A 10,373-nucleotide genomic window follows, 5' to 3' on the forward strand; every position below is an offset into this window, starting at 1 on the left:
TGTTGGCATGGAACAGGAAAGTATTAGAGAGAAACTTCAAAGTTTCAAGCTCAGGGGACTGGAGGATGGAGATGCCATCAACAAAAGGAATGAAGTTGAGAAAACAGATCTGTTGGAGTGGGGAAAATGATGGATTTATTTAGCAACATCTTAAATTGAAGGCATCTGTTATTCTTGCTTGTCCTTCATTTTCAAAGAGGACCTATAATATCATGAGGTGATATCATGACTTGTGAATGAATTGCATTTGACTTGTGAATGAATTGCATTTAAGTGAGACAGGGTTGCAGAGTCATCAGTCTCACTCTCTCTTCCAAAGTCTTCAAAGTCCAGTGGCAAGACAAAAGTTTGGATGACTAGCAGTAGCTTAGGAGGCAGTGAACGACTTTGGCATCTTCAAAGTTTGATCAAGCTCAAAGTGTTCCCTAGCACCTGCTTCAGTCACTTCCATGACTAAACCTGGTATATGTATGGGTTGACACCCTCCTAACTCGCCAATGGATAGGAGGCCTGTCTGTTAGACCCAACCTGGTTTCTAGCCCTTCTACTGCAATGGTTTAGCAGAGGGTGACCACTGTGCATGTTCCAGCTTCTGGGAGTCACAGATGTGAGTTGAGTGCCACGTAGATGAGCAGACCTAAAAAAGACGGTCCATCAGACAGCTGAAATCATATAACTGGAGTTCAGGAGAGAGTAGAGATTTAAGAGATATAGATTTGAAAGTCAAAACCATAGACATAAATAAAATTTCCAAGGGGAAGAATGGAGGGAGACTGACAAAGAAAGACATAGAGAGAGGGAAACAGAAACAGAGACACAGAGAAAGGGGGAAAAAAACAGAGATTGGGAGAGATGTTTATATTCTATCCAGGGGGGATAAAACAGATATAGAATCTTTAGACAAAATTATATGTGAACAATTTAATATTAACTCCCTTGTATAGAGTACTTTAAAATTTGCAAGAGCTTTCCTCATATGTCTAGTGTGCAATATCATTCAAAAGCTATCCTGTAAGAGTGAAAAATTTTCTCCTGTTCCTTGCCCTGGTGGGTCACAGTGACATTCCTTTCTAGCTCCTAAGGCTTCACACTGCCCATGAACCTGGCCTCCATAGCTTGAAGCAATAGCCTCTGACCTAAATCAGTGGCAGGTGCTCAGTTAATATGGGGGGAGAACAGCCTGCTCAGTTTGAGCAAGGATGACTTCTGCTACCTGAAACCATTCAGACTCTAATACTCAGCTGTTGCCTAAGTGGGAAGTGTTGAGCATTCACCTTCCTGTCTGAACCTTCAGCTGTGTTTATACCATATCAACAGAAGAATAGGTCTAAAAGATGTCAGAGAAGTTGCTTTCCTTGGGTACCCTTAGTTATGCTCACACTAATCTCTACAACATTCTCAGAACCCAGTACCCCTTCCCATAGTACATTTTAGAGGCATTTATGTGATTCAGTGGATGGAGTGGTAAGTCTGGAATCAGATAACCCTGGATTCAAATCCAAACTCAAACACTAGTTTTGAGACCCTGTCACTTAACCTCTGTGTGCCTTAGTTTCCTTAACTGTGAAATAAGGATAATAATAGCATCTACCTTGAAGGGTTGTTGTTGAGGATCAATATTTGTAAAATGCTTAGTATACTGCCTGGGACACAGTAGGTTCTTAAAAAAATGCTTGTATCCTCCCTTTCATAAAGCTAGGGATGATGAGAGGAAAGTTAATGCTGTGTCATGTTAGAAAGGATGGATTCCATTTTGGAAAACTTGGGTAAAGTTCATACCATTAAGCCATTTTTTCTGCCTCAAAAAAAATTGACATATCAGACCATTTTACGGATGAAGAAACTAAGCTCTGACATTAAAAGATATGTCATACAGCTAGTAAATTCACAGGGGCTCTGTATTTTATTTTCTCTTTCATGTTGCCTCTCAATATTCAAAATTATGTCATTTCATAACGTGACCACTACTTCCTCCAATGCCATTAATAGTCTATCTGTGACTTTAGGAGATAGTCTTTAAGATTTAGCTGCACCAGATTCATACTCAAAGCATTTTCATTTTGGTAAAACCTGCCAGAGCTTGGGCTCCTAGGAGCTTTCAAGAAGTCAGGGTGACCTCTACAACTTAATGAAGCATCAGAGAATATTAGAAGAAGCTCCATTTTTATAATCATCTTAAGGTGACAAATAGACAAGTTCGAAATAATATGCTACAGAGTGAATACATAAATCCTAGAGGAATGAGGAAGAGTGATCAGAGTAGAATGGGAGTTACCTGAAAAGGAAGGTTTACTAAATGAAGGCAGTATTTTTTATTCATATTTCAATGATTGATTGACTGAAGAGATGATGAGTTTCTGAACCAGGGTGGTGACAGTCTAAATGAAGAGTAGTATAATTGATTAGATTTTTCCAGCTTTCTAGATATGGGGAGGCAAGAGATAGGATTAGAGAATGGGAAGGCTTTTTAGGTATTTAGTTGATTTGTGCTAAAGAACTTGAATTGAATGCACAAGCAAAACCAAGTAGAGGTTTCTGATAAAGCCCTGAGATGAGCCACAGGTATGTTTCTTCCTAAACCTCAAAGTTTCAGCTATAAACAACCATAGAACCAGAGCTCATTTAATTCCTGTTGTTTGTTGTTTTTTGTTGTTTTTTTGTTTTTTTTTTTTTATCCAGGCTTATAGTTTCATCAGTTAGTAAATTCCTAGAGGGAAGTAGGGGGGAACTCTCTCCACTAAAGCATATGTGCAATTCAGTTGTGACTTAGATTTTCCTGCTTCAGTCTTCCCTTGTAGAGCTTGCTTCCAGATACTCTGTATGTATCGGGTATTAACCTAATTATTTACATAGAGTCTCACATACCCAAATCTAAGTTCTTTGAGTACCAGAATTATTTTTGCCCTTTCTTTTCGTTATCCCTAATACTCAGTACAATGCCTGGCACAAAGTAAATTCTCAATAAATTTATGTTGAAGAGCAGCCAGATGGCTCGCTGGACTTGAGAGCCAGACAGGAGATCTTGTATTCCTATCTGACCTCAAGCACTTCCTGGCTGTGTGACTGAGCAAGTCACAACTCCCATTACCTAGCTCATACAGTTCTTCTGCCTTTGAACCAATATGCAATATTGGTTCTAGGATGGAAGGTAAGGGTTTAAAAATAAATAAAGTTTAGGAGAAGGAGTAAAAGAACATGGATAACAAATTGTCAGAAATGATTATTTAAAATTGCTTTGACATGTAAAAAAATTAAAAATGTGTGAATAAATGTATGTTGATTCATTGAGAAGTGAATTGAGTTTTCCAGGGTCTCATAGCTAGTATGCCTCAGAGACAGATCTTGAACCTAGGGCTTTGTAACTCCAAAGCTAGACTACATGCTGCCTCTCATTCTTTGCTCATGGACTTTTATTTGTTTTGAATATAAAATTCTAGGAACTTTTATAGAATCTTTGATCCTCGGGCAATTTTTTTGGAAGAGTGATAATAAGACTTCCACTACTTCTATCCTTAGGCAATGCTGGTTACTTTCTTCTCTAGGAAATATTAAGTATCCCTAAAATCTCCAATATTCTGGCATAGACCTGAAACCCCCTGGCATCTCCATCTTTGACTTTTTCCTCCAGGCTGCCAGTTGCCTTTACTCAAAACAAGATGAGTACAAAGATCATAATCATAGAGGCCTATTTCTGTCATCACACAATACCACACTTACAATGCATTTCTGCTTAATAGCTCTGAATGAATTAATCCCCCCCCCCACCTTATAATTCAAGAGAAAAAAAAAAGAATTAAGCTAACAGGGTTTGAAGCCATGAAGAATTACAGTCCATAATGACCAATTTTAGCATGTTTTATAATCCATCAAAATGGAAATATTACCTTGGGGTACAATTTATTTTTCCTTATCATAAAATTCCACAGTAGTTAGAACAGTCATATAAATAAAACCCCAAGTCCCTAGCAGAGGTGATGAAAGGAAACTCATTCAATCTTCTGTCTGATGTTTCATTCTGCTTTTTGACAGCTGAAGATAACCAAGTACAATAAAATGCCTTCAGTGTTGTAATGAAAAATTTACACATTAAGCAAATTTGTCCAGACAAAATAATTGACAGTGGTATAAAGAGATTCAGCTCAGTGGTTTATAAAATATAAGGATCTGAACTAAATTAATTTTAAATTTTAAAGCATGGGAAGCATATGTTATTTGGCAAACTGAGGAAATGGGCCTGGGTGCCTCACATTTGTATTGCCTGTATTTATTGCCACTTAAAATAAGTAAGAGCATCAAACCCTCTACGCTTTTGAAAGGAGAGTCTCATTGCTTCCTCTTATGTACATGTGTAAGCAGCCTTGTTCTCTCAGCAGGGACAATAGCCCTGTAAGAAGCAGAAAGAAGGAAGGGCAATCTTCTGTGAGGAGATGGAATATTGATTAACTCAATGACTTGGGTAAAATCATCCGTTTCCAGATTGTCCCTTAGTTACTATTCAGTGCAACTAAGTATTTCTAAAAACAAGAGGATAGGCTAGGATCTGTTACTTTGTTGGCACAGGAAACACACTGATAAAGAAAATACCTCCAGGAGGATAGGTTGGCACTTTCTCTGTAAATTATAATCTTAGAGAGTTGCCTAGATCACTGAGAAGATAAGTGGCTTGCCTCAGATCAAGCGGCCAGTGTGGATCAGAGACTTCTTGATCACAAGACTTGCTCTCTTATTTATGTGCCATACCAGAAAATGATCTTGTTGGGGGCAGCTAAGTAGTCAGTGGATTGAGAGCCAGAGATGAAAGGTCCTGGCCTCAAATCTGTCTTCAGACACTTCCTAGCTGTGTGACCCTGGGCAAGTCACTTAACTCTCATTGACTAGTCTTTTCACAGTATTGTTTCTAAGATGAAACGTAAGAGCTTTAAAAAATGGCCTAATTAATGTTTTCTCTTTTCACAAATTCTTTTTCAAAATGTTATCTCATCTTATTTTTTTTCCAAGTGCAAGGGTCACTCCCACTGCTAATCATCACAGATGTTTGAACTTGCTCCACTTCCTACTTGTGCTGGTTCCCCTATTCTACTGTGCCGTAGATCCCAGGCACTGACCCTACTGGTGCAAGATTTAGTGCAGATTCCACTTTCTATCTGCTGCCCTGCCTGGTTTCAACTCCATGAACAATATGCCTCTCCCAGGTTAAGCTCATCACTTCTAAACTCACCACCAAGATGTTAATTTGTCTTCCTTGACTCCACCTCCCTCAGTCTCCTCTCCTAACTGTCTGGAGAACTGGAAGGCAGAATATCAAACTCCTTCAATGACTATATTTATAGAGGGAAGAAATTGGACTCTCAGACCACTCCATCTTGCATCTGCTGCCCTGACTGGTTTCAACTCCACAGAACAAAATGATGCCTCTATTCCAGGTACACCTTGGTGCCCATCCTTCCCTATCCCATTCTTTTTACTTCCTTCTCTTGTGTGTTGTCTCCCTCCTAAGCATGTTGAGGGCAAGAACTGTCTTTCTTTGTATTAATTGTATCACCACAATTAGCACCTTGCCTAGCACATTATAGGCATTTAATAAACATTTCTTGGGTTGGATTGGATTAGAAACCCAAATAGCAACAGTTCTGAAGCTCAGAACTCCAAAATTCAAGGGATGCACTAACTTCAATTTCCCTTAATATCAGTGATTAGAGGCATTCATGGATCACCTTAATAGGCCCTCATCTGATTAGCACACCACATTTGTAGAGAAGGTTGTTGTTGTTCAGGCATGTCTCTTCATGACCCTATTAAGGATTTTCTTGGCAAAGATGCTAGAACAGCTTGTCATTTTCTTCTCCAATACCTTTTACAGATGAGGACTGGGGCAAACAGGGTTCAGTGACTTGCCCGGGGTCATATAACTAATATACCTTTGAGGCTAGATTTGAATTCAGGTCTTCCTGACTCCAGGACTGGCATTATGTCCCCTGTGCCACCTACCATATACTTTTGACAGAAAAGGAAATGAAGTTCCAAAGAGGATAAATAACCTACAAGTTAAATTACTAAAATGGCTTTTTTTCTAGGCACTTGTTCCAGCTTTCTGATTCCTAATCTACTACTTTCTTTTTGAGCTCCATAAACAAAGACTTACAGTAAAACCAACAATAACCATTGGTGTAATGGACTCATTATGGAACTATAGTTGAGCTCATAAAAATAATCCACTTGTTTTCAAGATTTACAGGATCACCAATTTAGTGCTTAGTAGATTCCTTGGTGATCATCTAGTCCAAGGATGTCAAACTCAAGTAGAAAGGGGAATACAGAAGTACAGTAAGATCCCTGTGTTGTGTGTATTGACTTAGAAAACCACCGATTAACATTATGTACATTCTATTGCATTTTAATTGTGTCTATTACATTTTTATCAGGTTCTGTACTTCATACAGTGCCACATATTTGACACTTCTGATCCTTATTTTACACTTGAGGAAATAAAGCCCCAGAGAGGCAAAGTGAATTACTATATTTCACAAAGATATAAATAGTAGAAATGGAACTTGAACTCACATTTTCTGACTCCATATTTGCTAGGCTTTTTACTTTATTAGCATGGAAAGACTGCATGATAATCTGAGAAGGGAATTAGGTTAAGAGCCTGAATACCTAGATTTAAATCATGACTTTTTCACTAACTACCTTTTTGACCTTGGCTAAATCACTTATTATCACTTAAACTCAAATTTCTCATCTATAAAATGTTGGGTTATATGTAGCCTCTAATTTCCCCTCCAGATGATAAAACCAAAATAAATTGAGCAAGTCTCTTTGTGTAGTATGATATACATACAATAAATGTACCAACACAGAAAAGATTATCCATGGTGAATGAAAATAAATTCCTCTGTCTATCTAAAGTTTTGTCATCTACAAAACCAGTAAAAATTCTTAGTCCAAATGAATAATGGCATTATGACCATTTCCAACCACTCCAAAAATCTCTGTATAAATATTAAAAGCACTGCTTGCAAACTTGTCTCTTTCAAATAATATATCAAAACTAAAAATCAGACTTGATTTGCAATGGAGAACAAGACACCTGGTGACTTTTATTGTTTGCTGTTCAGAAAGTAGCAGGTGGCTGATAGAAAACTCCAATGAGTTCTTTTCCTCTTTAACCATCCATCTGCAGTGTAGTACAGCTTTTATTCATTGGCATTCTATGTCAGTATCAAATCTATTTGAGGGTTATTTAAGCTTCCATTAGACTAAAAATCTATGGATTTATTTTACCTTCAATCTTTTTGTGGAAACAGCATTTGTGTGATTCGTTGATTTGCCTACAGTATTCTAAGCAACTTTGTTGTATATCCTAGAATTATGACAGATGTCATACCTTTTTTTTAAATAATCATTCCTTTGTAACTAAGGTAAACAAATAGAAAATTATAAAGACTATCTCATCACCATGCATGTTGATATTTTTCTGTTTGTAGACTTTAATATGTGGATATAAAAAGGAAGAAGACACACTTTATTTGGGCTCCATAAATTTTGAGTTGGAGAGGTTTGGAGTATACAAATCAAGTGCCAGGGGTGGTATAGTAGGAAGAGTACTGGGTCTTCAGTGAGAAGAGACTGGGTTTCAAATCCTACCTTTGCTTACAATGTAACTGTATTAACTTGGACAAGCCCTTAGTCTCCCTGGGCTTCTGTTTCTTCATCTGGAAAATGAGGGTCTCTGAGGACTAGATGGCCTCTTAAGATCATTTCATCTGTAGATCTATGATCCTAGAAGATTTATTTCAGAACTGTATAATAGATAGATAGCCAGCCTCAGGTTAAGAAGACTGGCTACATCTGACAGAATATTGGCTGTATCACCAGGGCCAAATAACTTAAACCTTCACAAATCATTTAAGCCTTCAGTGCCACAGGCAACTCCATGAGACTCTAAATTACAGACCAATTGTCTGAGGGTATCAATATTGGGTGTCCCTGCTGGGAGTGACCAATACAGATGAAATCACAAAACAGAGAGGGAGGAAATGAGAAGGAAAGGAAAGACGAAAAAGAAAAAGGGAGAGAAGAAAAGAAGGGAAAATTGGACCTTTGCAATGTGTAGGCACATAATGGTTATACAATAAATATTTCTGGATATATCAGTTGATTTCTCAGGTCACTGTTAAACTAAGTTTTCACAATTTCTATTCCCAGGACTCTTTTAAGACACATTAATCCTGAAAAGCCTATTCCCTATACCCAAATGCCTTCTTTTCCAGACCCCCAAATAACTAATTAACATGATTCTCCAACATCCATATAACTCAGGGCAATAACTCAAATAATAAGAAATTAAGGTTACAGCTGCCCAATCAAAGCCAAGTCTGATCTGAGCTAAGTAAGAAAACCTCAAGACAACCTCAAATTGCTTAGATACTAGTTTTCAGATAATGTGCTTAGTCAAGGAGGAGGGGAAAAGGGCCCCTCCTCACCTATTTCATCAGAAATAAAACAAGGGAACAGTAATACCCTTTTGCCCCTTGCACATTTGTGTGTATTTAATACTGGAGTTAATTGTTTATTTATGGATAAACTTTTGCTGCCCCAGAGCTCCATAACTGATGATCTGGCCTATCTGCCTCACGTGAACTAAGGGAAGAATGATTCAAGGAAGCCAGTGAGGGAATTTCAAGGAGAATGAGCCCGCAGAGTCCTGTAGATGTGATATTATAGTTTTTACAGTTTAAAAAATATCTCATTTTACAGATAAGGAAACTGGGGCTCATAGAGGTAAATAAGATATATGCATATGTATATGTGTGTTTATAATTTATTTATACATATGTAAATAGGCAAATCAGTCCATACAAGGAGAAAATAAGTTAGTATGGTCCAATGGAAAGCATATAGACTTGAAATCAGGAGACTTGATTTTCATTCTCCACTATACCTCTATTTGAGTGAGTCACTTTAGGCTGAAAAAATCCATTTTGTAACTTGGTTTCCTCATTTAAAGAAATAAAAGTGTATATCTCCCCTGAACATCAAGGGACTTCCCTAAAGATTAATTGAGTTAAAAGATGTGAAAAATGCTTTGTAAACATCAAAAGAACCATATGAGGATAAAAGGTTGTGGCTATTCTTTAAAGGTGTAGCCCAAACATTGCTGTAGGTCATACTTGCATCATTGTAAAGGTTTGGTTCTGCCATTCAGGATGCCTTCCTGTAAACAATACAAAAGTTTCTATTATCCTGCACTGAGGTGGGAGGAGGCTGATTCTACAACTGATGATATCAATTCAGGCAAGTGTGAATATCCCTTTGACAGATTTTGTTTTGGTTTTGGTCCTGACCTGTGATTTAATTTTTCCACAGAATTCTCTGTGTTTAAACTCTCTCCAACAATGAAACTGGCAATTGTTCTGAAAAATTATTAAGCACCTGCTATGTGTCTGGCACCTTGTGAAACACTGAGGATACAAATATAGGCAAAAAGAGTCCTTGCCCATAGGAAGTTTGATTGAAATAGTAGAATTCAATATCAATAACAGAGTTAGAAATGGTGAGGGGTGATAGAAATGAAAATATTTGACTTGATCATGGTTTTAAAGTTTATATTAGGAATAGGGCCAAAAGGAATGAACAATGACTTTGGCCCCTCCACAGAATGGAATATGTAGGAGGAAATCACTTTGGGCAGTTACTTTAAACATCTTTTCATCTTCTATCTTTTTTTAACCCTTTTTAAAATTGAGAATATTTTTCCATGATTATATGATTAATGATTTCCCCCTCTCCCTTTTCTCACCACTCCTGAATCCAATAAACAGCTTCACTGGGTTATACGTGTATCATTGTTCAAAACCTATTTATGTGTTATTCATATCTGCAGTAGCATGATCCTTTAACATCAAAACCCCAATCATATCCCTATCATAGTATGTGATTGATCACATATTTTTCTAATGCATTTCTGGTTCCACAGTTCTTTCTTTGAATGTGGATAGTGTTCTTTCTCCTAAATTCCTCTGGACAGTCCTGTACTAGCATTGCTGCCAGTAGAGAAGTCCGTCACATTTGATTGTGTCACAATGTATCAGTCTCTGTGTATAGTGTTCTCTTGGCTCTTCTTTCCCTCTGCGTCAATTCCTAGAGGTCTTACCAGTTCACATGTATAAGGATTAAATTAGGACTTTGACAAAATAACAGAGCAACTTTAATAATTTAAGTTTTAATGAGAATATAGTAGAGTTGTAAATTAATATTATCCCTTTAAGCCAGAGAAAAGAAAACTTCTAGCAGTTTTGAACAATTAACAAACTAATTTAATTAAAATAGAGCTAGTGAAAGAACATGGTAAAATGAATATAGTAAAGGAG

The sequence above is a fragment of the Monodelphis domestica genome, chromosome 4 (genome assembly GCF_027887165.1).
Source record: "Monodelphis domestica isolate mMonDom1 chromosome 4, mMonDom1.pri, whole genome shotgun sequence".
Classification (NCBI taxonomy): Eukaryota; Metazoa; Chordata; class Mammalia; order Didelphimorphia; family Didelphidae; genus Monodelphis; species Monodelphis domestica.